This window comes from Nuphar pumila, chromosome 16 (genome assembly GCF_984573655.1).
Source record: "Nuphar pumila chromosome 16, dmNupPumi1.hap1.1, whole genome shotgun sequence".
NCBI classification, from domain to species: Eukaryota; Viridiplantae; Streptophyta; class Magnoliopsida; order Nymphaeales; family Nymphaeaceae; genus Nuphar; species Nuphar pumila.
The window spans coordinates 65,566,792-65,592,062 of record NC_143264.1 but is presented as its reverse complement, the minus strand read 5'-3'; positions in this window follow the sequence as shown (position 1 = coordinate 65,592,062).

The window sequence follows — 25,271 nt, the reverse complement described above, 5'->3', positions numbered from 1 at the left end:
TCCCGCTGTCAAACCGCCTCCATTGATGATGTACCAAGGTCGAGGGAGAGCGATTTGAAATGGCAAGTTTGAAAACATTTCTAAACAAAAAATGCGCTATAGAGGTGTGATTCCCCTATCATTATCCAAGCTTTGGGTATAATTCTTAAGACCTTATCGGGGTCCTACTTACGCAAGGGTGTGCAGGTAGATAACCGTGAACGAAAATAGGGCAAGCTCTGCCCTAATTTCTGATGGTATTTTTAGAACCTGAAAGATGTTCTTTTTGAGATCCTAAGTATGTTTAGTTATTGTATTGAACTAACTAGAGTTGGGATTGGTGGATGGGGTATTTAAAATTGGGGAATCAATCGTTAGAAGTGCTTATTTTGTTGGTTGAACTCCTAAAAATTAAAAGATAAAATCGATATATAAAAATATAAATTTCGTGAGCCGGAGCAGCATATGAATAGATATATATTTGTGTAAACATATGATTGCGACATACAAATGAATGATTGTGATGCATGTATGCTAGTTTGGCATATGCATTAATGGTCAGGATTGCACTATTGAGCAAACTTATGATCTTGAATTGTTTAGGAGATTTTTTGAAAAGAGACAGAAAGAATGGATGTATGCATTAGAATTTAACTGCATATGACACATTGCACACATTAGAAGGTATTTGTTTAGGACAGATTGCACAGAGATAGGTGAATGATATCCATGTGAATGCACATATACTTTCAAAGTAAAACTGATAGGTATTGACCCAAATGATTATTGCAAATGCAAAATTTTCCTATTCGTGCTTGATATTTGTAAGTATGGCAAATGATGTGTGATGTGTATGATGCATGTTTAAAAATCATAAATTTATTGAGTATTGGCTTGCATGATTGCTTCACTTATGAAATTATGTTATTCGTGTTTTAAAACTTGCAAGTATGACAAGTAAAATTTATGCATGAGATATGTGATCGAATAGCATAAATTGACAAGTATTGACTCATTTAATTGCTTGATATATAAAAACTTTGCTATTTGTGCTCTCAAAATTTGCAAGTGTGGCAAGTGTGAGTGATGCATGAGGTGCATGATCGAATCACATGAATTTAATGGGTATTAACCCAAGTGTTTGAAAGTTGCACTAAATATGGTTAGGTTCAAGTCCTGTAATTAGAGATGGCTGTGAACTGGGGCAGGTGCAAGGGACATGATCTCCACCCTCACCCTGTCTCAAAATTTTGCCCTCCATCTCTAGTTCATCCCTATCTCAAAATAGTTGCTCCCATCTCCATCTCCGTTCTCATCTCAAAATAATTGGAGACCCAGTAATTTTCAAAGAAAATCGGCATCACCAACTCCTCTCTTGGCACATCGTGATTCATCCATGATTTGATCGATGAATGTCCGATCTTGGATACACTGCTGCCAATGTGTGGCCGGTGATTTGGGGGGTTTTCCCTTACTCTAACCAAACAAATAAAGTCCTGAGTTTTATATTTAAAATCCAAAGAGTCTAGATTGCAGTAGATTGCAAATCTTTGCAATTATTTGCTGGATCAGATTGAAAACAGGAAAATTCTCTCTTCTCCAGACTATCATTTATTGTTTTTTTTTCTGAAGGACAGACTATTATTTACTGTTTAGTTTCATTACTATAACTACTACCATTTTTTGATAAACAAGCTGAAGGTGACAGCTGATGGGCATACGAAATATATGATCTCTCGTTTAATGCGAATCTAGGGGGTCAAGGTTTAAGATATGTTGAAGGATATGGTTGAGGTTCCTCAAGTGGTAATTCTTATGATCCAGCTCATAATGATGAGAAAGTTCCAGAAGTCTCAAGAAGGCTTGGGAACGAAGGAATGATAAAGAGCAGTTTAACCGTATTCCTAATGATTTTTCTAATGGAAACTTACCTAATGAGAGGAGAGAATAAGAGTCCGGAAAGAAGAAATTCTAAAAATGATTCCCTTCACTTAAAAAAGATATTTATTTTAATATTTATTATTATTTCACATCTTAATATCTATTTATTATTATTTTTAATATTAATATAAAAACAACAAAATATTAAGATATGAAAGAATGGCCTCTGAACTTGGAGTCGTTCTCACGTTAACGATGAAATTGTGACATACCAAGTTCGTTCAGTTTCATTTGGTGCTCCTCACCAATCATTAACCGAGCAATTTCTGACTAATTCACTGAATAGCTGTTGATGTTCTCATGTCGACTGTTATACTGACGTTAGTACTACTGCCTATAAACTTCCAAGTAAGATGATTGTATACATCAACCAAAGCTCGAGGAAAATTAATATAAAAACAAAAAAATATTATGATACGAAAGAATCGCCTCTGAACTTGGAGTCGTTCTCACATTAATGATGAAATTGTGACATACCAAGTTCTTTCAGTTTCATTTGGTGCTCCTCCACTCGTTAACCGTGCAATTTCTTACAAATTCACTGAATGGCTCTTGATGTTCTCATGTTGACTGTCATACTGACATTAATACTAATTCACTTGATGTGCTGCTCCACTCGTTCTCACATTACTAATTTCGCATTTGGAGAGAGAGAGAGAGAGAGAGACGAAAGAAATTCAACATTACCACTCATGAAGATCAACAAAATGTTGAACCCATGAACTGAACAAGAGCAAAGAGAGAGAGAGAGAGAGAGAGAGAGAGAGAGAGAGAGAGAGCACTTCCAAGTAAGATAATTGTATACATCAACCAAAGCACTTCTGGAACCCTTAAAAAGAACTATCGAAGGAAGTAAACTGCTAATTCTGAAACAGGCCATATATAGCATCGGTTCTTCTGATACAAGCATAAGATGTGTAAGTAGAAGCAATTTCTGAACTTCAGATCACATCTCCAAAGTTAATCACCAATCTCTCCACCACCCTGAGGGGGAGTGTTGGCATAGCTTGAATAATCTTGTCTTGGTATGCTATGGTGATTACTGATATAACTTCCATGGTAAGTATAACTGCTGCTACCACCCATTCCTGTATTCTCCGTTTCTTGGCTCAAGATTTCTCCACTTACCCGTTCTTCCTTCTCTTTATTGGTCTCTACCTTAAAGAGTTTTCCCCTGATGGCAAAAGAAGAATTTGCCATTATAAGCAACAAAACAACACCCAGCGTCAATCTTAATGCCATGATTCCCCTTAATTGGCTACCCTGCTTAGCTTTTCCTTTTCAGCATTTCACTGTGAAGGGGAGCTATATATAGAGAACATTTTTTATACTGACAATGCAATTGACGAATTTTAAAAACTGATAATGGGTTATCCACTAAATGGTGTATTTTTCAAGTGGGGAGCAGAATTTGTTCAATTATTGAATATTAAAGTCGAAAAATGATGAGGAAAGGGAAATTTAGCATTTAAGGGCCCCCCAATATTACCAGGATATGCCAATTCCACTCCAAAAAAGATGACCATTAACATTTGCCTATGCAATAAAGGCAAAAAAGTGAATGAATCAACCTATATATTGTCGGTAAGACGTGAATGGAATGACACTCACACTTCACAAAAGACTAGCAACAGTTAGTCCACTAAGCGAGGTGAGTCGCAAAGGAGATGATAGCCTTGCCCACACTTTGAGGGACGAGGTTGGCCATGCAAAATCTTTTCCTTTGAGCCTTTTAGAAAAGCTTCTCAAACATGGGGTGACTCCCGTGGACTTAGGGGAGCAGAGAAAGGAACCGGTGCACATGTAATTGCACAAAAGTGTGCTACCCAATTTCCTTGCACCACGTGTGTCCGGTTCAGATGTCGGCCCCACAAGTCTTAAACTGTTGCCATCTGAGTGGGCCAAGTGTCAAACAAAGAGACGGGGTAGCACACTTCTTTCTGCAATCGCATTGCACTTGAAAGAGGCCTCTAAATCCAATTAGTTAATCAAGTTTGATTAATTTGGTTTCAAGTTTGAAATCCAAATCCAAATCTGACTCTGGATCTGACATTAGATCCAAAACTGGATCTGTTTCTTACAGTAAATTCCGCTAGGATAAACATTCCGTCCCAAATCCAAGCATGACTGTCTTTGATTATGTCCGAAAAATTTGGCTTGAGCATCGTTTGTAGTCCGTGCGAATCATTAGTGTTTTTTTTTTAATGACAAAGGAAAATCCTCACCGAGAACGGGTTTACTTAATGAGCCCGCCTCCTACAAGGTAACCCTTGCATAAACTTGCATAAATGTGGTTTGACCAAAGGCCTACGTTCAAGAAAAAACTCACACTCTTTTTTTTTCATTCAATCTCTCAAATCATATATTTTATATAGATTTAAAATTCAAATGCCAAAGTTTTAGGCCCTTTTAGATGACAAGAGGCAAAAACCAGGCTTTTTTAAAACTGGTTTCCTTGTAAACTAGGTTGTGACAAATGTGGTCTGCCAAAAATCAGGTTTTAATTGTGTTGGATGACCCAAAACATTAAAACCAAGTTTTAAATTTCTAAAATAAAAAAAAAAAAGGAATTAATGGCTGGCCATATTTAGGCCAGCCACTAGCTCAGAAATGGTCAGCTATGTTACCGCTTGTGTCGAGTTGCACCAGTCCAACCATTTCTCAGATGATGGATGGTGGGAAAATGGCCAAAATCCAAACAATTAAAAAAACATGAAAAAAAGAAAAAAAACTGACAGGCTATTTTCCGGCCAGCTACTATCAGGAAAATGGCCAGAGTGGTACAATTCAACAAGGGTGATACCAGCCCGGCTATTTTTGGGGCAATGGCTGCTCCAAAAATGGGCGGAAAGACAAAAAAAATAGAAGCAAAATGTGGACAATCAATAAAAAATTGGCTGGACATTTTACGGCCAGCCCAGCCGATGGCTGGCCAGAAAATAATAAAAGAGCTAAAAATAAAAAAAATGAAAAAAGAGAAAAATAGAAAAAAAATTGGCCGGCCATTATCTGGCTAGCAACTGATCGGAAAATGGCTGGACCGACTGTTGGGCAAGGTCAGTACTAGTTTGGCCATTTTCTGACCAGTGGTTGCTCGAAAAATGGCTGGAAAGTGAAAAAAATAAAAAAAGAAAAAATTTAAAGAAGTTGGATGGCCATTTTCTGGCCAGCCATTGACCAAAATGGTTGCACTGATACCACTTGGTGAGGGTGGTACCAGCCCGGCCATTTCCTTGCCGGTGGCTGGCCGGTGAGTGGATCCCTTTCCTATCAACTCGTGCCAAATTCAGTTGGGCTTAAAATCACGTCAGCACATTTGGTCATAGACATGTCAATATTTTTTGCAAGCCTAACTCATAAGAAAGTTGTTTGGCTAGTAATCGAACTCACAAAATAGGCCCAATAAGCCAAACGTGAACAAAGTTGTTTGGCTAGCTTGACTTATATAGGTTCGCCAAGCAATAATAAATATTTTTTGTTATATCTAGTATAATAAGGGACAAATAGTTAAAGTGTTGGGCTTGAAAGAAGTAGGCTCAAAGATAACATCCTATCTTCCAGCTTGAAACAATGTATTTTTCTTATAAATGAGCTAACTTCAGTTTGACTCAATAGGTCTGTAGTTCAAATCCTAATGTTTTCAACTTCAAAACATTACTTTAAGTCGTAAAGAAACTTCACTAACTGGCAGTCTGTTTTTTTTCTTCATCTTCAGCTTCTTTTTGTTTTTGATGACAAGGAACCCTCGGTGAAGCGAGAAAAACCCCGGGTGAGGCCCCACAACCACCCTGCCTTATGTGACCCACATATAAAAGCTATGGACACACCAGTGTGCTAGTGGGGGTTCATCCGGTGCCTTCATCTCAGCACCCTCACAACCACCCCGATGGCCACACGGGTGACCCTGTGGTGGTTTCTTCATCTTCAGCTTCAAATCGCTCTTGTTGATTGTATGTGGGTAAAATTTTGCATAAATGACATACCAACCTTTAGTTTACATTAGTAAGAGCTCCGTCCAAGGACAGGCCATACATAGGGACGGCAGTGGACTGGGGCGGAGGTGGGGGACAAGGTCTCCACCCCCGCCCCGTCACAAAAATTTAACCTCCATCCCCTGTCCATCCTCGTGGCGGGGGAGACTTTGGACCTCCACCCCCACCCCGTTTGAAAATAATTATCCCCATCGCCACCCCCACCCCTCCCCGCCCCACCCCATCCCCACCCTGCCCCGCCGCCGCCCTGGCCCCAAACTCAAAATAGGGTTTTCTATTTTTTTTTTCTATTTCCCCATTGGAGAACTCATGATTGGCCACAATGCATATTATCTTGTTCAAAGTAGATTTTTGTGAAGATGTACACGTCCAAACAGTTTTGAATTGGATCTCATTAATAGTGAGCTAGAAAACTAAGTTGTATGTGTTGTTTTTACTTTTCCCAGATCCTTACAATGTTGGAGGCTGCTGTTAAACGGCTCAGACTTTTGAAACAACCAAAGAATTGATAGGTTTCAATGGACATTGGTATGCTGCTGATGGTTCATTTATCCCAGGATCTACTCGTGTGCTTCAATGGATACCACAAAGAACAACTGCTGTTGTGCTTAGGATTTTGGAGTTTGATGCCTCCATTTCTTATATGCTGCATCAAGGACTAGCATCTCAGAGAGATAAGGAAACCAAAGACTTTATTGTGAGTGCTGGCTTACTATTATTAAACAGGAGAAAACAACTAATTTTTGAAGTGCATTGTGCATTCCTAAGAAAGTGCATGCAATCATATATTTATACATGATATAATATATGCCATGATACATGCACACATAAAAGCATACTTTCTTTTTTTATCCATGGTCTCACCTGCTTGTTGATTAACTGGTTTGAGTGTAGTCATGCAGCACCTAGAACACTGGTTTGAAAACGTGTTTGTTAATGTTGAAGTGCTTTGTGTTTACCTATTATATCAATTCCATTTAATGTAAAATTTCAAATGGCACCTAAAATTTCAATGTCTGCAAAAATGCACAACTACCTTTTGCAGAGTTCATTAAAATAATCGACATCTTATCTCCATTAAATTTGACATGATATAGATGACAAAAAATGTCAAGACATTGAATTTTGCTCCTACGACAGTATTTCCAATACATGGGTTGCAACCCTGACTGATTAATGTTAACTTGGATTAATAACAACCTGAGTTACATTGATGGATTCCAAAATTCAATAGCTTCTAATATTCAGCTTTTAGTTCACATTTTGTCTTATGCATTGCTTATAGCCTAACAAGCTAACAACAAAAGTAAATAATTATAACAATAACAACAACCAACACACACTGGAAATTCAATGCAGAGAGACTTGAACCATTTCAGTCAAATAACAATTTTTTTTTGAGGATTTCAAAAAATATTGGCAGAATAAAAAATCTAGCAAGCAAGCTCATAAGCACAATCTAACAGAGTCCTTGTACAGGCTTTACTCAAATTTGTTACCTTCTCTATAGAAACTTAATATTAACATGGTTCTCATCAGCCACATAAAGCACTTATCAATAATATGATATATTGGAAATAGAAACTCATATTTTACCATTACTTCAATGATATATTACATTCTCTGTTCATTGTAGGACCAAGTGCAACAATTCCATTCAATTAATCTTTTCACCTTTAGTTTCTGAACAGCCAAACGCCTCTAGTTACATGAATTACAAAATCAAAATAAAAGATTTGCTGGACAATGCTGGATGAAGCTTTATTTGTATTGTATTGACCCACATGATATGTTGAATGATGCAATTATTCTTTCTGATTTTTGAATGTTCATCAATTTACTTAGTTTATGATGGATTTCTAAATACTTCTGCTTAAACATCATCGAAAATCATACGAGGGATATGTTTCAATGGAATACAAAAGCTACTTAAAGATGATGAAAAGGTTATGTAACAAAGACTTTTTACTCTTTTTTTGTTGGGAAAGCACACGCACATCTGTGAGGATGCTAGTCAATTTGAAAATGTAAGATTAAAATATAAAAAAAGAGCTTCCCCCCAAAAAGTATTATGATATTATCACAATATTATCATGATATTTTGAAAATATCATTGCCGATAATATCAGCTGGCTTGATATTGCTGATATTATCGTGATATTTTCAAAATATCGGCAATATCAGGCCAACTGATATATAAATGCACAAATGCAAGTATTTTTGGAGGTCTCCATCGCATGAACATTCGCTAAGGTGGAGCAAATAGAAATCCTTGAAGAAGGCGAGATGGCCATAAGGCTACAAATATATGTACAGAGATACATGAATCACATTCCTTTAATCTGTGCATATGATAACCAGCAACCGCTAAGTTTGATACAATATCCATTAAACCTAGGATGTTCTATGCCAGATGACCACAATATTGCGATACATGAAGTAATTGAGAAAGCCATGAAAAAAATATTAAATGAAATCTCACATTGGTTATCAAGCACTGAATTGATGGAAAAAGGACTGAAGTTGTGACAAAAGTAGAACCATGCCTGGAACTATTCTCAAGTTGTTTTTTGTTGAAATATGAATATCAAGAGGAAAAAAATGGCTCTATAAGAATATTAATGTTCTCATTTTGAATCTAAATGCATCTGTGGATTCCTTCATTGCACATAAGTTAATGAGGAAAAAAATTTGATTTTGAGCACCACATTTACCTCAAGGTTTGTTGCCCCATCACCGATCTTCTGCATCCAATGTTAACAAAAAGAATCATAAGATGATTAAGGTACACTAAAATTCACCTTGAACAAAAAATATACAGTTACTACCTTCTTTATAGACTCAACATCAACAACTTTCCCTCTGCTTCTAGATGTTGGCTCTTCTACATCAAATCCAACAAACTCACCACAGCTTCCAAAGCATAAAAGTGGGATTTGAAACTGATTAGAAAAAAGAGCAAACTGCACCTTTTCCTTAATATTCTAAGCAAAAGGAAGAACCAAATGTGAAAACTGAATACAAATTAGTCAATGATGCTTCAGATTAAACATACAATCTAAGACATCTATATTTTAGGAAAAGAAAAGACACAATAGTGATATACGAAACACAGTTGATTGAGCATAATCTGCATCAGGTTAGTGTTTCTATTACTGCTAAAAGAGAAGGATAAGTGGGACATATAATCATCAGCCAACAGCCAGAAGAAAGGGATAAAGACTTTTTAAGTTTGAATACTAAAGAAATCCCTTTTTTGGAACATGCAAGACAGTTCAAACAATAAACAAACTGCAACTACACATATATGATGTCCAGTAAATGCATCGATGCATGAGGAGCTAACACATATAATATAAATTAGAGAGAAAAAGAGAGCTTACCAACATTTTTGTCAAGTGTCTTTGTGAATTGATTCAAAGCAGGAGGAACCTTCAAATGTTGCTTTAGAATCAAACCACAGAAAAAGAACTATTTCAATGATAACAAAAATCATCAACAAACCACAAAAAAAAAGATAACGCAAAAAATTCTAATCTTCAAACAATAGCAAAACGAAAATCATCCTGATCCCCCAAAACTCTCTCTCTCTCTCTCCTCTGGGTGGTGATTGAGTCCTTTTTTTGACTAATACAATTTAGGGTTAGTAAGTTAGTATATATAAATGTGTTTTTTTTTGTAATTTTATTACTTAGCTTAGGGTATTTTAGTAATATTATTAACAAAGATAGGGGCAGGGTGGGGGAAAGTGTTAGTACATCCCTGCCTCCATCCCTGCACGGGGATGAATTTTAACCTTCATCCCCGCCTCCATCCCCGATCCAGATGGGGCGAGGCACGGTGGGGCCCCGTTTTCCCCCAGTCCACTGCCATCCCTAGCCATTCAAAACAAAAGTTCAATATTGGAATATATATATATATATATTGTTTTTAAATGCAAGCTGAGGTTAGGCCGACCCTTACCAGCTTTTGAACCTGCAACCTCCCAACGCAAGGTCACATGCACTAGCTGCTCCTACCAAACACGTGGAGCTCCCGTTGGTTTAATAATGGAATATTCTAATAAGAGGCAATTGTCAAAATAAAAATAAATAGGAAAAAGAGCATTTCATTATCTCATGCAAATAACATTTAACTTGAAATAACAAGAGTCTCGTAACAAAATCTTTTAAATTTATCACAAGGTCCTTCCTTGCTAAGAAAATCGTAAGATTTGCGACTATTCTCCAATTCAAACGTGCGCAGTTGGCCTCTCTTCCAAGCATGGTTGGCAAAGTAGCTGGTCCATACCAGCTGATTCAGTCTGAGTGGGGAGTCTGGGACCCTACCCAAGGGTGCAGTAGATGGCCCAGATCTCAAACCACGATTCTGGTCCTAACTATTTCTTGGACATTTAGAGGCCAAACGCCAAGGGAGTCTAGCTTATTTGCAGATGCAGGTTCGGCGTTTGCACAAGTAGCGAGTGACAAGGTGTGTGACAGCTGGTTGGATGCATGGGAATGCTAAATTAAAATGGTCGCCAACGAAGTTTAGTCACCACACAACAGCTGCAGGAACTATTGTGCTCATTGGCTGGGGGTGTGGATTGCGAATAGTGAAGACAAAATTAATACACGGTGGGAACATGAGAAGGATGGAGAGTAAAATGTGGCATACTTTTACCGGGTGCATGGCACACCTTCAGTGCCCTGGCTACCCGAGCACAGCCTTTAGAAGCTGATCTACCCTCAAAGGAGAAGCCGTTTGGATGGCAAGTGCTCCGTGACAGGGCAAAAACAGATGACAGCCTACAAAGGATGGAGGTTCGATTGGCCAGTGCCGAATGTGTAAGTGCAATGGTTCCATGTTTTAAGGAGTTGCAAAAAAATTTCTGGAACCATGAGCCAAATGAAAACACCTGCAGCCTGCAAGATGTGTTCTTTTCCCATTGGCAGGGAAGATGTGCGGGTCGAGACTCGAGAGGATTATGAGTGGAGATGCTGGGTGTTGATCTCATGGAGGCTGATATGGTTAACATGAACTAGACAGTCTTCGATGGCGCAGCACCTAGCATGACGCTACTGCCGGTTAGGATTAATGGAGCGCTGAGAGAATGGCAGAAGCTGATATTGGGAAATATATAGTGGAGGCAAAGTTGTGCCATATGTTGTGCATGCTTAGCAAGCTCGTGTTTTAAGCTTTTAGGGCCATCAGATGACAGCTCATCATTAGGTTTCAGCCTTACACAACTCGTGTAAATTGAAAAGTATATATAAAAAAGAGTATTTGCCTTTCTTCTAAAAATAAATGTCAAATTACTAAGCATAGAAATGTAAAAACAGGTAAAGTAGTGATGAAAGGAGAAGCAATAGCCCAAAACTAAACTGCAGTTGTTGATAGTGCAGGTAAGCAGTTGCATGGGATGGGAAGCACAAGCAAACATGGTCAATCATCCCTTTAAAGCACAGGGAAACCCAATGACTGAATACATTGGGCTTACTAAAAAAAGTTTACCTCATGTTGACACCCAAAATTTTCTGTATTCCCAACAAACTTGAATGTTGGCTCCGATACTTTGGAGTTACAGCATTGACTCCTCGAAAATAAGATTGTTTATTCACATTCCAATTATTTCAGACGGAAACTTGAAGTATCCTGGCATGCAAAAAAAAAACGAGATACTTTTTAAGAAAGATTCATTTGCATAAGGTTGGTTAACACTCTAAGAAGGGGTGGAGAAACATTTGGGCACCTTAGCCCGAAAAATTCGTAACCCGTTGCCTCTTCTAAAATTGGTTGAAGACCCATCACTTTACTGCTGTCATCTTTAATGAGGAACTGAATGCTATTCCTCATGGCATTCTTATGAAAGAATGAGGTATTTCTGTCACCAATTGCTTCAAGATTTTTGCTGCCACCGAGACTCTTAGTCACCAATCTGTCCCTAATCTTAGCTTCCTCCTTATGAAAAGAACCCTCTGATCAATAGAATTTTGAGCATGTTCTAACTCAACCAGGAACTTGTGGAAGCTTTCTTTAACATTCCCAAAACTGACCCGGTTCCATTCTTTAAAGCCTTGCCTTCACAATGTCTAACTTCGCCATGACCCTAAACATTGGTTATCCAACAATACGTTGCTGCCAACCTTCCAAAGTAATGTCTCTGCATTCCTTGGCTTCAGTCCCTTTGTTAAAAAATATGAAAGGAGCTTTAGTTCGAGCTTTCCTTGCTTCACAAAGAATCACAATCCAGTTATGATTTGAGCAGCTCCGTGGGGTGAGTTCAAGGCATGATTCCAGGAATTGATTAATCCAATGAGTATTTGCCAACACACGGTCCAACTTTGACACCTTGAAGCCTTGGCCACTTTTGCCAAAGCAGGTTATATGTCCCCCCCCCCCCAAACAGGACAGTTAGCTACATCTCATGTTCGGGGGTCCCAAAGAGCACCACGTATGTAAGCATGTGCGTCTCGTATCCCCATGTTTGTCAGCATTAATTAGCATTGGAGTTTGATGCGATTGCAAAGACTTAAGTACCCTCAACTCCATTGGTGCAAAAAAAAATGACGATTCTTGAAAAGGAGTGGTTGTAAAGACTTAAGTGCCCCGAAGATGATTATTTAAGACCCAGTCTCTGCACTGCAGGATTATCTGAGAAAGAAATCTCCCCTGGAGGAGGTCATGAACATCAACCCTCTCACTCTCTCTCTCCCTTCTCTTTCTGCTTCTATGCACATCCAACAAAAGATCTTACATTGCTCCATCAAGCACCGGCTGACCTGCACATTGACTGTTGTGGAGCCTGATTCAGAGTTTTTACCCTTACAGGAGGAGGGTTTGGGGGCTTCTCCCAGCGTGGGTAGCATCATTCAACTAAATGAGTTGTATATCCTGATTCAGAGTTTTTACCCTTACAGGAGGAGGGTTTGGGGGTTCCTCCCAGTGTGGGTAGCATCATTCAACTTGATTCGTTGTGGAGCCTGATTCAGAGTTTTTGCCCTTACAGGAGAGGGGTCTGGGGGCTCCTCCCAACGTGGGTAGCATCATTCAACTTGAAGAGTTGTGGAGTCTGATTCAGAGTTTTTACCCTTAGAGAAAGGGGGGTCTGAGGGCTCCTCCCAGTGTGGGTAGCATCATTCAACTTGATGAGTTGTAGAGTCTGATTCAGAGTTTTTGCCCTTATAGGAGGAGGGTTTGGGGGCTCCTCCCAGCGTGGATAGCATCATTCAACTTGATTTATTGTGGAGTTTGATTTAGAGTTTTTGCCCTTATAGGAAGAGGGTTTGGGGGCTCCTCCCAGCGTGGGTAGCATTGTTCAACTTGATTCATTGTGGAGCCTGATTTAGAGTTTTTTCCTTTACAGGAGGGGGGTCCGAGGGCTCCCCCCAGCACGGGTCCCGAATGTCGTGGTCAAAAAATGCACAGGGTATCGTGGTGAGAAAGACATATTTTTGTGCCCCGAAGATGATTATTTAAGACCCAGTCTCTGCACTACAGGATTATCTGAGAAAGAAATCTCCCCTGGAGGAGGCCATGAACATCAACCCTCTCACTCTCTCTCTCCCTTCTCTTTCTGCTTCTATGCACATCCAACAGAAGATCTTACATTGCTCCATCAAGCACCGACTGACCTGCACATTGACTGTTGTGGAGTCTGATTGGAAGAAATCAATGGAAAATCCAACAAGGATCATGCCAGAATCAAGATGTGGATGTCAAGCGAGAATGATGTTGTGCAACTCAAATAACACAAAATTATAGGGGTCTGGTTTTTAGTTAAAATGAGGAATGAAATGACAATAGAAATCTCTGAAAATTTACAGAAATAAACTAGACTCAATAACGAAGACACCACTTTTTACGGATTTGGAATATGATCTCTGGTTAGGGAGATATGGCCCTGACAAGTTTGTCTTAATTCGGGTAGCGATTTACAGCGATTTGCTTACTGAATAACACTACAAATCGCTATAGTGATTTGCGAAAGACACTACAAATCGCTATAGCAATTTGCGAAAGAATCTACAAATCGCTATAGCGATTTGCGGAAGACACTACAAATCGCTATAGCGATTTACGGAAGACACTACAAATCGCTATAGCGATTTGCGATTTGTAGTGTCTTCCGCAAATCACTATAGTGTTTCGTTGGAGACCCGAAAATACTACAAATTGCTGTAGGAAAGCCCGATAATACTACAAATTGTTGTTGGAAGGCCCAAAAAATTTTTGGTTCGGGATCCGCGCCGGGGGGGGGGGGGGGGGGAGCCCCCGGACCCCCCTTCTATAAGGGCAAAAACTCTAAATCAAGCACAAAAGTACAAAGAGAAGGGAGAGAGAGTGAGAGGGTTGATGTTCATGGCCTTCTCCAGGGGGAACTCTTTACCTCCCTTGATTTCTTCTCTAGAGAGAGAGAGAGAGGGTTTTTTACAGTGTTTTACGGAGAAGGAAGAAGAAGAAGATGGCGATGGAGCAATGTAAGATCGTCTGTTGGATGTGCACAGAAGTAGAGAGAGAAGGGAGAGAGAGTGAGAGGGTTGATGTTCATGGCCTTCTCCAGGGAGAACTCTTTGCCTCCCTTGATTTCTTCTCTAGAGAGAGAGAGGGTTTTACAGTGTTTTACGGGGAAGGAAGAAGAAGAAGATGGCGATGGAGCAATGTAGGATCGTCTGTTGGATATGCACAGAAGTAGCTAGAGAGAGAAGGGAGAGAGAGTGAGAGGGTTGATGTTCATTGCCTTCTTCAGGGAGAACTCTTTGCCTCTCTTGATTTCTTCTCTAGAGAGAGAGAGAGAGGGTTTTACAGTGTTTTACGGAGAAAGAAGAAGAAGACTTTGAAGAGTCAACATCATCCTCGACTTTCTGGATGGAGGACATGTTTGTCCTTTTTTTGAACGGAGAAAGAAGAAGAAGACTTTGAAGAGTCAACATCAACCTCGACTTTCTGAATAGAGGACATGTTTGTCCTTTTTTTGAACTGTTTGTTTTTTCTTTTTTGAATGAAGGGCATTTTTGTCATTTTCTCAAACCATCACTTTATGAGAAGAATAGCAAGAAAGGGTACTTAAGTCTTTGCAACAACACCAGAGTCCGATGCAAAGTTATGTCAACATACACGGGAATACGAGCCCCATGTGCTTGTATACGTGGTGCTCATTCAAAGCCCCGAACACAGACGTGGGATTCAGTGAATCATGGAGGGCAAACATACACCATCCTCTCCACTTTTGCCTATCGTGCCAAGTAAATGTAGCTTGGGGCATCGGCACTTCGTACAAAACACAGTTCAAATCATATTATTAAATTCATCTCTAGCGAGTTGATGAAGGCTGCCACCCAATCTCTCCTCCTGAGAGCGCACCACATTCCAATAGCCAGTCACCATCCAAGGCAGATTTCACGAGTGTAATCTCAATTTGTCTCATAAGCTTCTACGGTCGATATGATAGTTATGGCCAGGGGCGGAGCTTGGATTATAAACTAGGGTGGGCATAAACACAAAGTAAAAAAGAAAAAATAATTACTAACAAACTATATTAAAAATATGTTTTTAAAAAAGCAAATCAAAACCCTCATAAATTATGTATTTATGTTAATTGATAAAAAAATCATAATATTCTAACATAATTAAATCACACAATATTGATGGATTCATTCCTAATGGCAATTAAAAAAGCACAAAAATCTTAAAACCATAAACTAAACATTTATATCATTCTAACAAAAAATTAAAACCCTATTTACTAAAAACATCAAAAATTATGCAATTATGCTAATTGATGGCGAAACCCTAATATCCTAACCAAAATCACATCATGAATAATAATTAAAAAAACATGAAAAACCCTAAAACTATAAACTAAACATTTATGTCATTCTAAAAAATCAAAGCAAAACCATAATTTAAATATCATAAATTATGAATTTATGATTAATTAATAAAACCCCCAAATATTCTAACCAATATCAAATCACATAATATTCATGGAGCCATGCCCAATGGTAATTAAAAATATACACACACACAAAACCCTAAAATCATAAACTAAACATTTATATCATCCTAAAAAACCCAAATAAAAACCTTAAATCCTAACAAACGTCTTTCATAGATATGCTAATCGAAATAAAAATAAAACCCCTAATTAAATATTTTCATCATTTTAAAAATCAAAATAAAAGACATAAATTCTAACAAAAATTGAAGATTTACGGTTTTGATAACCAAAATCAAGTATTTATTAATGTAATCAAACTTAATGATAATTAAAAGAAAAATAACAGGTAAAAAACCTTAAAAACTTAATTATATATTTATATCATTTGTAAAGTCCAAATCAATACCCAAAATCCTAAAAGAAACCATAGATTTATGCTAGATGAAAAAATAACAAATAAAACCCCCAAAATCAAGCATTCATTATTGAATGTGTATGTAAAAAATAAAAAACCCTAAATGAAAAATAACAAATAAAACCACCAAAATCAAGCATTCATTATTCATAACTAATGCTAATTAAAAAAAACCTTAAAAACTTAATTAAACATTCATGATATTTCAAAAAATAACTAAATAAAAAAGCTAAACCCTAACAATATGTTATGACAATTAAAAAAAAAACCCTTAAAATCAAGAACCTATCAAGCATTAAAAAAAGAGAATTGGAAAGAAGAAGAAGAGGAAGAGCAGGGCCAAGGGCATGCCTGAGAGGTCGTTGGATGGTAGATGGCAAAAGCAATCGAAAACAATTTTAATATATATATATATATATATATATATATATATATATATATCAAAACTATTTTGGATTGCTTTTGCCATCCACCATCCAACGACTTCTCGTGCATGAGAGAGAGAGAGAGAGAGAGAGAGAGAGAGAGAGAGAGAGAGAGAGAGAGAATTCAGGGTTGAGGTTAGAGGGGGAGGGGCATGGGTCAAGTCTGAATGTGCCCACCCTGACCCGACCTTACAAAGGTGAGGGTGGGCATCCTAACCCAAAACCCCCCATTGAAAAGTTTTTCGGTCAAGGTGGGGACGTGGCCACCTTGGCCTGAACATGACTATGCCTTTGGTTAAGGTCATATAGCCCCAAAACCATCATCTCCCCATACAAATCCTTCACATAAACCGTAATAATCCGATCAGTGATAGAAATGAACTCTACCTTCACATGATTCGGGTTCCATAGACAAACAACACGACCAACCAGGGAGCAATCAAAATTACCAACATACTTAAAATTAGAGAAGCATTTTAATGTTTCTTCGCTACTCCTATAGAAATTTTCACTTTGAATAGAAACACTTGTCGGATTCCTGATTAGGGAAATTATATTTCTAAATTCCCAAATTTGTTCATGCTAAATCATTGAAAAGATAAAAAATAAATAAATAAAACATAATGCCAAAGCATACCCGAATTCGTTGCACCAATAAATCTTGATGGGTTAAATATTTCAAAACCTCTATAGGTGGCCTTTTCTTCTTCTCTAAACCTAATGAGAGAGAGAGACAATTTTATTTCTCGATGCGGAGGCAAAAGAGAACAACCACTATATATGGTTTTGTAGACCATAACCTAATTGTAACTACCCTATAGTTTTTTTTCAATTCAGCCCATCATAAAATAAAAAATTGACATATGAGGGCATATGAGGTATCTACACATTATTATAACCATACTTTATAAGATGTCATATGGCCCAACCATATAAGATTACTTTATATGGGCCTTCACCTTAGACAGTTTATAATGTGTGATCAATTACATATGTAGGCCCACATGAAATATCTAATAATATCTCACTTGGGCCACATATGTTACTATACAATCATGCATTATACAATATCCTTACGAGCTCAAAAACATTGTCTTACCAGATGACATCTCTAACAATCTGGTCCATTAATCATGCCAACATATAACCAAAGCGATCTTTATTACAATTATTGTAATTAGACTCATCAATAATCACATATATTGACATAACCAATGACATAGATCAAGTATGAATGTGAAGCATGAAAATTATATGTAATGTAATATGAACATGCCTATTTCTTACTAGTACTGCCTTATTCTTTAGTGAGATCACAATAAATGAGTACAAAATGAAACTAGAACTTGAGCCTTATACTGAAGTAATAAACTGAAACTTTATTTTATATTTGAACATCTGAATACAAACTCCCACAAAATCAACATATCATTAAATGATACAATCACTATAAGAAAAATGTCAATTAGCGATGAAAATTTGTGACAAAAATAATCTGTTGCAATTTTGTGATGGATTAGCGAGAGAAAATGAGTTGTCCCTAAAATTTGATTTAGTTGCGGGATTTGCGATGGAGCAATTTCGTCGCTAAGTAGCGACGGAATTACATCCATCGCAAACTATGTCGCAACTTAGCGATGACTTTTTCCTGTCGCTACTCCATCGCTGATTAGCGACGGTGTTTGCGACGGATGTTTCTGTCGTGAATCCGTCGCTAAGTATCATCGATGTTGGTGATGAAATTGTTCTGTCACGAATCTGTCGCTAATTTTTGATGTAAAACGCCCATCTAGGGCACAAAATTAATTTTGCTCTCTCTCTCTCTCTCTCTCACCCGCACTGCTCGCCCCGACCACCTACCTCTCTCCGGCGACCGCCCCACCTACCTCCCACCCTCCGACGAACACCCCAACCACCTCCTTCTCCCTGTGTCTGACAGACACCCCGACGACTCTGAGAACCCCCCCTCTCTGTGTCTCCTCTTTTTTCCTCAGCGGCCACCGACGACTAGAGTCATCGGCGACTGCACCAACGATCTCTCTGTTGTCATCCCTCTTTGACCTTGCTCTTCAGGAGGCTCCCTAGGCTGACGACCTCTTTTCCCCGGCGACACCTCCCCCCGACTCTCCTCTCTCTTTCCGTTGTATCATCGACCATTTCATTTTTTGCCAGAGAGGGGTCGAGCCTCCTTGTCTTACGGGATGTGAGGGAGGGGCTCGGCCCCCTCCCTGTGCTTTTTTTGTCAAGGAGGGGTCGAGCCCTCTCTCTGTCTCTTTGTCTTATGGGTTGCGCTGGAGGGGCTCGGCCCCTCCCCTTTTTTTTCATCAGGGAGGGGCCGAGCCCCCTCTCTGCTTTTTTTTGCCAGGGAGGGGTCGAGCCCCCTCCCTATCTCCCTGTCTTACGGGATGCATGAGAGGGGCTCGACACCCTCCCCTATTTTTTTTTTTGCCAGGGAGAGGTTGTGCCCCCTCCCTATCTTACGGGATGAGAGAGAGTTGCCGAGCCCCCTCCCTTTTTTTTTTGCCATGGAGGGGCTGAGCCTCCTCCTTGTCTTACGGGATGCGAGGGAGGGACTCTAACCCCTCCCCATTTTCTTTTTCGCCAGGGAGGGGTCGAGTCTCCTCTCTGTATTGTTTTGTATATTTGTGCTTTGCAGGCACGTTGTTGAGCTAATTGCACGATGCTTAGTGCTAAGCATCGCATGCGACTAAAAATGTAATGCAAAAAGAAATAAGAAAAAAATGCAAAGGCAAAAGCAATTCAAATCGGGTAAATACCCGTGGTGAGTAAGTGATGCAAGGGCATCACATGTTATTTAATTTCTTGGATGCAACACTTTTTTGTTCACACTCACTTAGTTGTGGATATCTAGGACTGCTTTGATAGAGTTTGGAGATCATGCTGAGCATGATTTTAATGTATGAAAATAGAAGTGTTCTTATTTTTTGAGTACAGATTCCATGCTAGGCATGGTAGTAGTTGCAGGATATTGAAGTGTGTTTGTTGCAGGTACATGTTTGACATTGTTTTGATATGAATGATTTGAATATATTGCAATGTTTGATGTATCTGTATCCATGCTTGCATGAAGTTATTTTTCATTTGATTATGCCTTCCATATGAAATTGTATCATGAAAACATGCTTCAAATGAATATATCATTTTATGGAATATGATTTCATATTTCTAAGTATCCTTGTGATGTGTATAAATATGATGTGATGGTGTTACACACGAAAATATTGAATTATCAATGCATGCATAATAGTTCATGGAATTGCATTTTATGTTAAGCATGAAGAAGAAGAATATGAAAGTCAAACAAGTAATGAGGAAGCATACTCGATCTAGTGAAATACATGTTTGAGTGCTATAAATGATTTGAATGTATTGCCATGTTTGATGAGGTAGTAGTTATGAGGTAGTAGTTAACAGAAAATTGGAGTGTGTTTGTTGTAGGTACATGTTTGACATTGATATGCTATGAATGATTTGAATGTATTGCCACGTTTGATGTGACTATATCCATGCTTGCATGAAGTTATTTTTGATTCGAATATGTATCTATGAAATTACATATCATGTAACTGATCTAAATAATATTTGTATTTGTTAGAATATGGTTCGTGGATGTCACAGTGGTCGAGGACCAAGTGAAGGCCGTGGGACATCATTAGGTAAATGTCTTTGTGTTATATTTAAATGTAGGCATTCATTATGTTTTTTCTTATATGTTGATATAAAAATTGTTACTTGTTAATCATCTTTATAGGATCCCAGCTCAGTGATAGGCAGACTCAGCCTTCGTCTTCACGCAATGCTTCGATAGGTATATCATTTAAATAATTGTATACTTGATTATTTTAAATGTGTATTGTGTTAATTTTTCACTCATTATTCTGTATGTGATATTTTGCCTACACATGACCCACCTACACCAACTACTCATACATATCATGAGACAACGCTAGATGCAGGGTCTTCTCAGTGTGACACACGATGACTCATTCAAATAGTGTATATTGATAGTCGACCGTAAGTATTTCATTGTCACTTATCCAATATTTATCTTATAAATAGTATATATCGACAGTCCATTGTTAATGTGTATCAATTCATGTATAGTGCGAGATTCAAGCAACAAGAAGTAATACGAGAAATTAGGAAGTCACTACTGCAGCATCTTCTAGGACCGGTCGCATAATGGAAAGAGTACCTGATGAAGGTGTTGGACAGATTAATGTCCTCATTCATGGTATGCAATCATTTATCATAACTAATGTATTTCATATTTAATTTTTTGTTATACTCACGTGTGCTAAATTTCTGAAAGTATTTGTAGGTTTCCCATCTCTTCGCGACTGTGAACGAGGAGATAGATGCGAGGGTAGTGTGGCAGAAGGTGACTGCTAATCGATTTGCCGACATGCTGCATAATATGAATACTGCAGCAAAAAAAGTAGCTGGTGGGATAGATGATCCACTGCAGTGGAAGGGCCATGGGCCTTCTACTATCAGGAGAGATTATTGAGAGGGCATGTGCGACAAGTGGGCGAGCAATGAATTTTGAAACTGCTCAACAAAGGCTGCACAAAACTGAGCGAAGATGCCCGATGCTCATCTGCACACAGGTGGATCTAGGACTTTTGGGAGCCACCAGAAGAAAATGGTAACTCATCAATATATATATATATATATATATATATATATATATATATATAATCAAATTTATAAGTATTTTTGCATACTTACTAATTGAGTTTTTTGTCATTTAACATTGTAGGAAGCAAAAAAATGAGTCATTATGCCTTACAATGATGTGTTTGTTGAAACACATAAAGGTAAGAGCATGGAAGATTTTGTATTAGAGAAGGCGAGAGCAACATCGGTATGTATTTATTGTATTAATAAATATTGTAATATACAAGTTACTATGACTTACGTTATTATAAACATTATAATTCTTAATTCTTAATTCATATTCTAATTATTACTTTGTAGAAGTCATACGAGTAACAAATGGTAGAGCGATATGGCGATGACTCCACTCAGCATCCACCTCTTGATCCTGCAGCATAGGTGACGGCAACCAGTGAACCCAAAAAAGGTCGTGTGTTCGAATTTGGGAATAACATGAACACCACAGTAATCGTTGCCTTTTGCAGCCATGGCTCTCAGAGTTCTCCCGCCAGCATCAACTCCCAATGTCCGATTGACCCTGCTATGTCTTGGGATGGTGTCTGTCAGTGTCTTGGGGACAAAATGCAGTACTTTTTAAATGAAGTTATTCCCAACATTGTCCATAATGAGTTGTGTAACTTTTTTGGGGACATGAGAACTTTGTCTGCATTCAACATGAGCTCCGATGCTCGCCAGGTATAAAGATTCATGTCATTTGTTTCATGTCGTTAGATTTCAAGCTAGTATATGCATGATTAAATACATATATGCATGATTGCCTCACTATGAATTTTTTTGACACCTTGAGAACACATATATGCATGATTGATTCACTATACAATTTTTATGACACCCTTATAACACATATACGCATGATTGAATCACTATGAAAGTTTTTTTATAACCTTACAACACATATATGCATGATTTCATCACTATAAAATTTTTTTGACAACCTTAGAACACATACGTTTGCTTTCATCACTATGACAACCTTACAACACATATGAGCCTGATATTAGCATATATGAAAGTTTTTTAATGCCTTATAACACATATATGCATGATTGAATCACTATAAAATTTTTTTACTGCCTTAGAACATGATACACATGATTGAATCACATATAAAGTTTTTTGACTGCCTTAGAACACATATGAGCATGATTGAATCACTATAAAAGTTTTTTGACTGTTTTATAATATATATGAGCATTGTATTAGCATATATAAATTTTTTTGACAACCTTATAACACATATATGCATGATTGAATCAATATAAAAGTTTTTTGACAACCTTAGAACACATATGTGCATGATTGAATCAATAAGAAAGTTTTTTGACAACCTTAGAACACATATATGCATGATTGAATCACTATGAAAGTTTTTTGACAACCTTAGAACACATACAAGCATGCTTTCATCACTATGAAATTATTTTACTGCCTTAGAACACACATATGCATGATTGAATTACTATAAAATTTTCCTTAGAACACATATATGCATGATTGAATCAATATGAAAGTTTTTTGACTACCTTAGAACATATATGAGCATGATTGAATCACTATGAAAGTTTTTTGACAACCTTAGAACACATATAAGCATGATTTCATCACTATGAAAGTTTTTTGACTGCCTTGTAACACATATATGCATGATTGTGATACATAACACATTTATTTGACAGCCTTATAAACCATATATGCAGGCGTGAATCACTATGACATTCTTTGACAACCTTAGAACACATATCTGCATGATTAAATCACTATAATTTTTTTTCCAGTCTTAGAACACATATTTGAATTTTGTTAATGTCCTTTAATTTATTGCTAGTCTATGTGTCATTCAACCATTTACTTTATTGCATTAGATTAGGTGCATTGTATATAATTTATTTCATTATATTTTATTTATAAATACTAACATTTTGGTTCTCTTATAAGATGTTGGAGATGATCAGCGTAGAGGAGCTGATGGAGGCATGGAGGGAGGGGCAGATCGAGAAAATGAAGAGGATGATGCCCAAAATCTTGGCAAGGATTAGATTCATGTGTTTAATTTGTTTGACGTACTTGTAACTAATTATAACTTGGCAAGGATTATATTTGGTTGTTAAAGTTGTTTAACTTAGAACTTGTGTTAAATTTGTTTCACCTGTATATGTATTTTTTATGTGTACTTTGTTTTTTATAAGCAGGTTATATGAATTGTATAACAAGATTTTTTTTTTAGTTTCAGAATATTTCAAAAAAAAAGTTTTTTATTTTTTATTTTTAAAATTAGTAACAGATTAGCGATGGATATTATCCATCGCCAATTTAAATCAGTCGATGGTGTGTGACAGAATTTAAGTCGTCGCTAATGTTCGTCGCCAAATTGGCGACAAATATTAGCGACGGATACGTATCCCTCATTACAGATTAGCGACAAATTAAATTCCGTTGCATAACCAAATCAGTCTCTATTTAATGATGGATTCACGATGAACATGATCCACCGCTAATCTATCGCTAAGTATCGACGGATTGGCGACAGATAAATTCTGCCACAATTTAGCGACTAGGTTATGCGACGCATGCTATCTGTCACTAAGTCGTCACTAATCCATCCCTAAACACGTTAGCGACAGATTTTATGATGAATTAGCGACGAATAGAGTTTGTCGCTAATACACATTTTTCTTGTAGTGAACACCCATTCAAGCAATATGCTCATGAAAGACCTTGGGTGATAAACTTTAGTAAAAGGATTCGCAATCATGGAGTTTGTGCCAATATGTTCAATAGATATCTAACCATTCTGCATTCTTTCTTTAACAAGGAACTTGATGTCTATATGCTTTGACTTTGACGAGCTCTGGTTGTTGTTGGAATATAGTATAGAACTGCTGAATTATTGTCACAAAACAACTTTAACAGTCTTTCAATATTATCCAAAATTCGCAGGCCAGTGACAAAATTGCATTACTATATTCCATGATTGGATGCCTCATAACAGGCTACGAACTCTGCTGCTATTGTGAAAGATGCAATGAGTGTCTGCTTAATACTCTTCCAAGAGATAGCTCCCCCGACTAACAGATAAACATAACCTGACGTGGATCTGTGACTGTCTTGACATCTAGCAACGACTGTCTTAGCATCTAGCAAAGTTAGAATCAGAATACTCAATTATCTCTAATTGATTTGACTTCTTATATGTGAGCATATAATCTTTTGTTCTTTGCAAGTACCGCATAACCCATTTGGATGCTTTTCAATGATCTATACCTAGGTTACTAAGATATCTGCCTAACATCCCAACAATGTATACTATATTCGGACGTGTACACACTTGAGCATACATAAGACTTCTTACAGTAGATGCATAGAAAAGCTTTTCCATATCCTTAACTTCAAAATGGTGTTTGGGGCACTGAGCGAGACTAAACTTGTCTCTTTAAGCAACAGGGGTGTCACCCGGTTTTTAATCCTTCATGCCAAATTTGTCAAGAATCCTTTCAATATAACTCTTTTGCGATAATCAAAAAATACTTTGAGAACAATCTCGATATATTTGAATTCCTAATACAAAAGAGGTGCCACCAAGATCTTTGATTTCAAATTTCTTTGTCAATTTTTTTTGGTTTCATGCAATAAGCCTATATTATTACTGGTAAGTAATATGTGATCGACATATAAAATCAGGAAAATGAATTTACCCTCACTGAATTTATGGTATATGCATTGATCAACCATATTTATCTCAAAACCAAATGATAAGACAATTTGATGAAATTTATGATACCATTGACGAAAATCCTACTTAAGTCCATAAATGGATTTCTTTAATTTGCAAACCATTTTCTTTGCATCTCCTAAGACAAAATATTTTTATTACACCATATATATTGTCTCATTATACTATT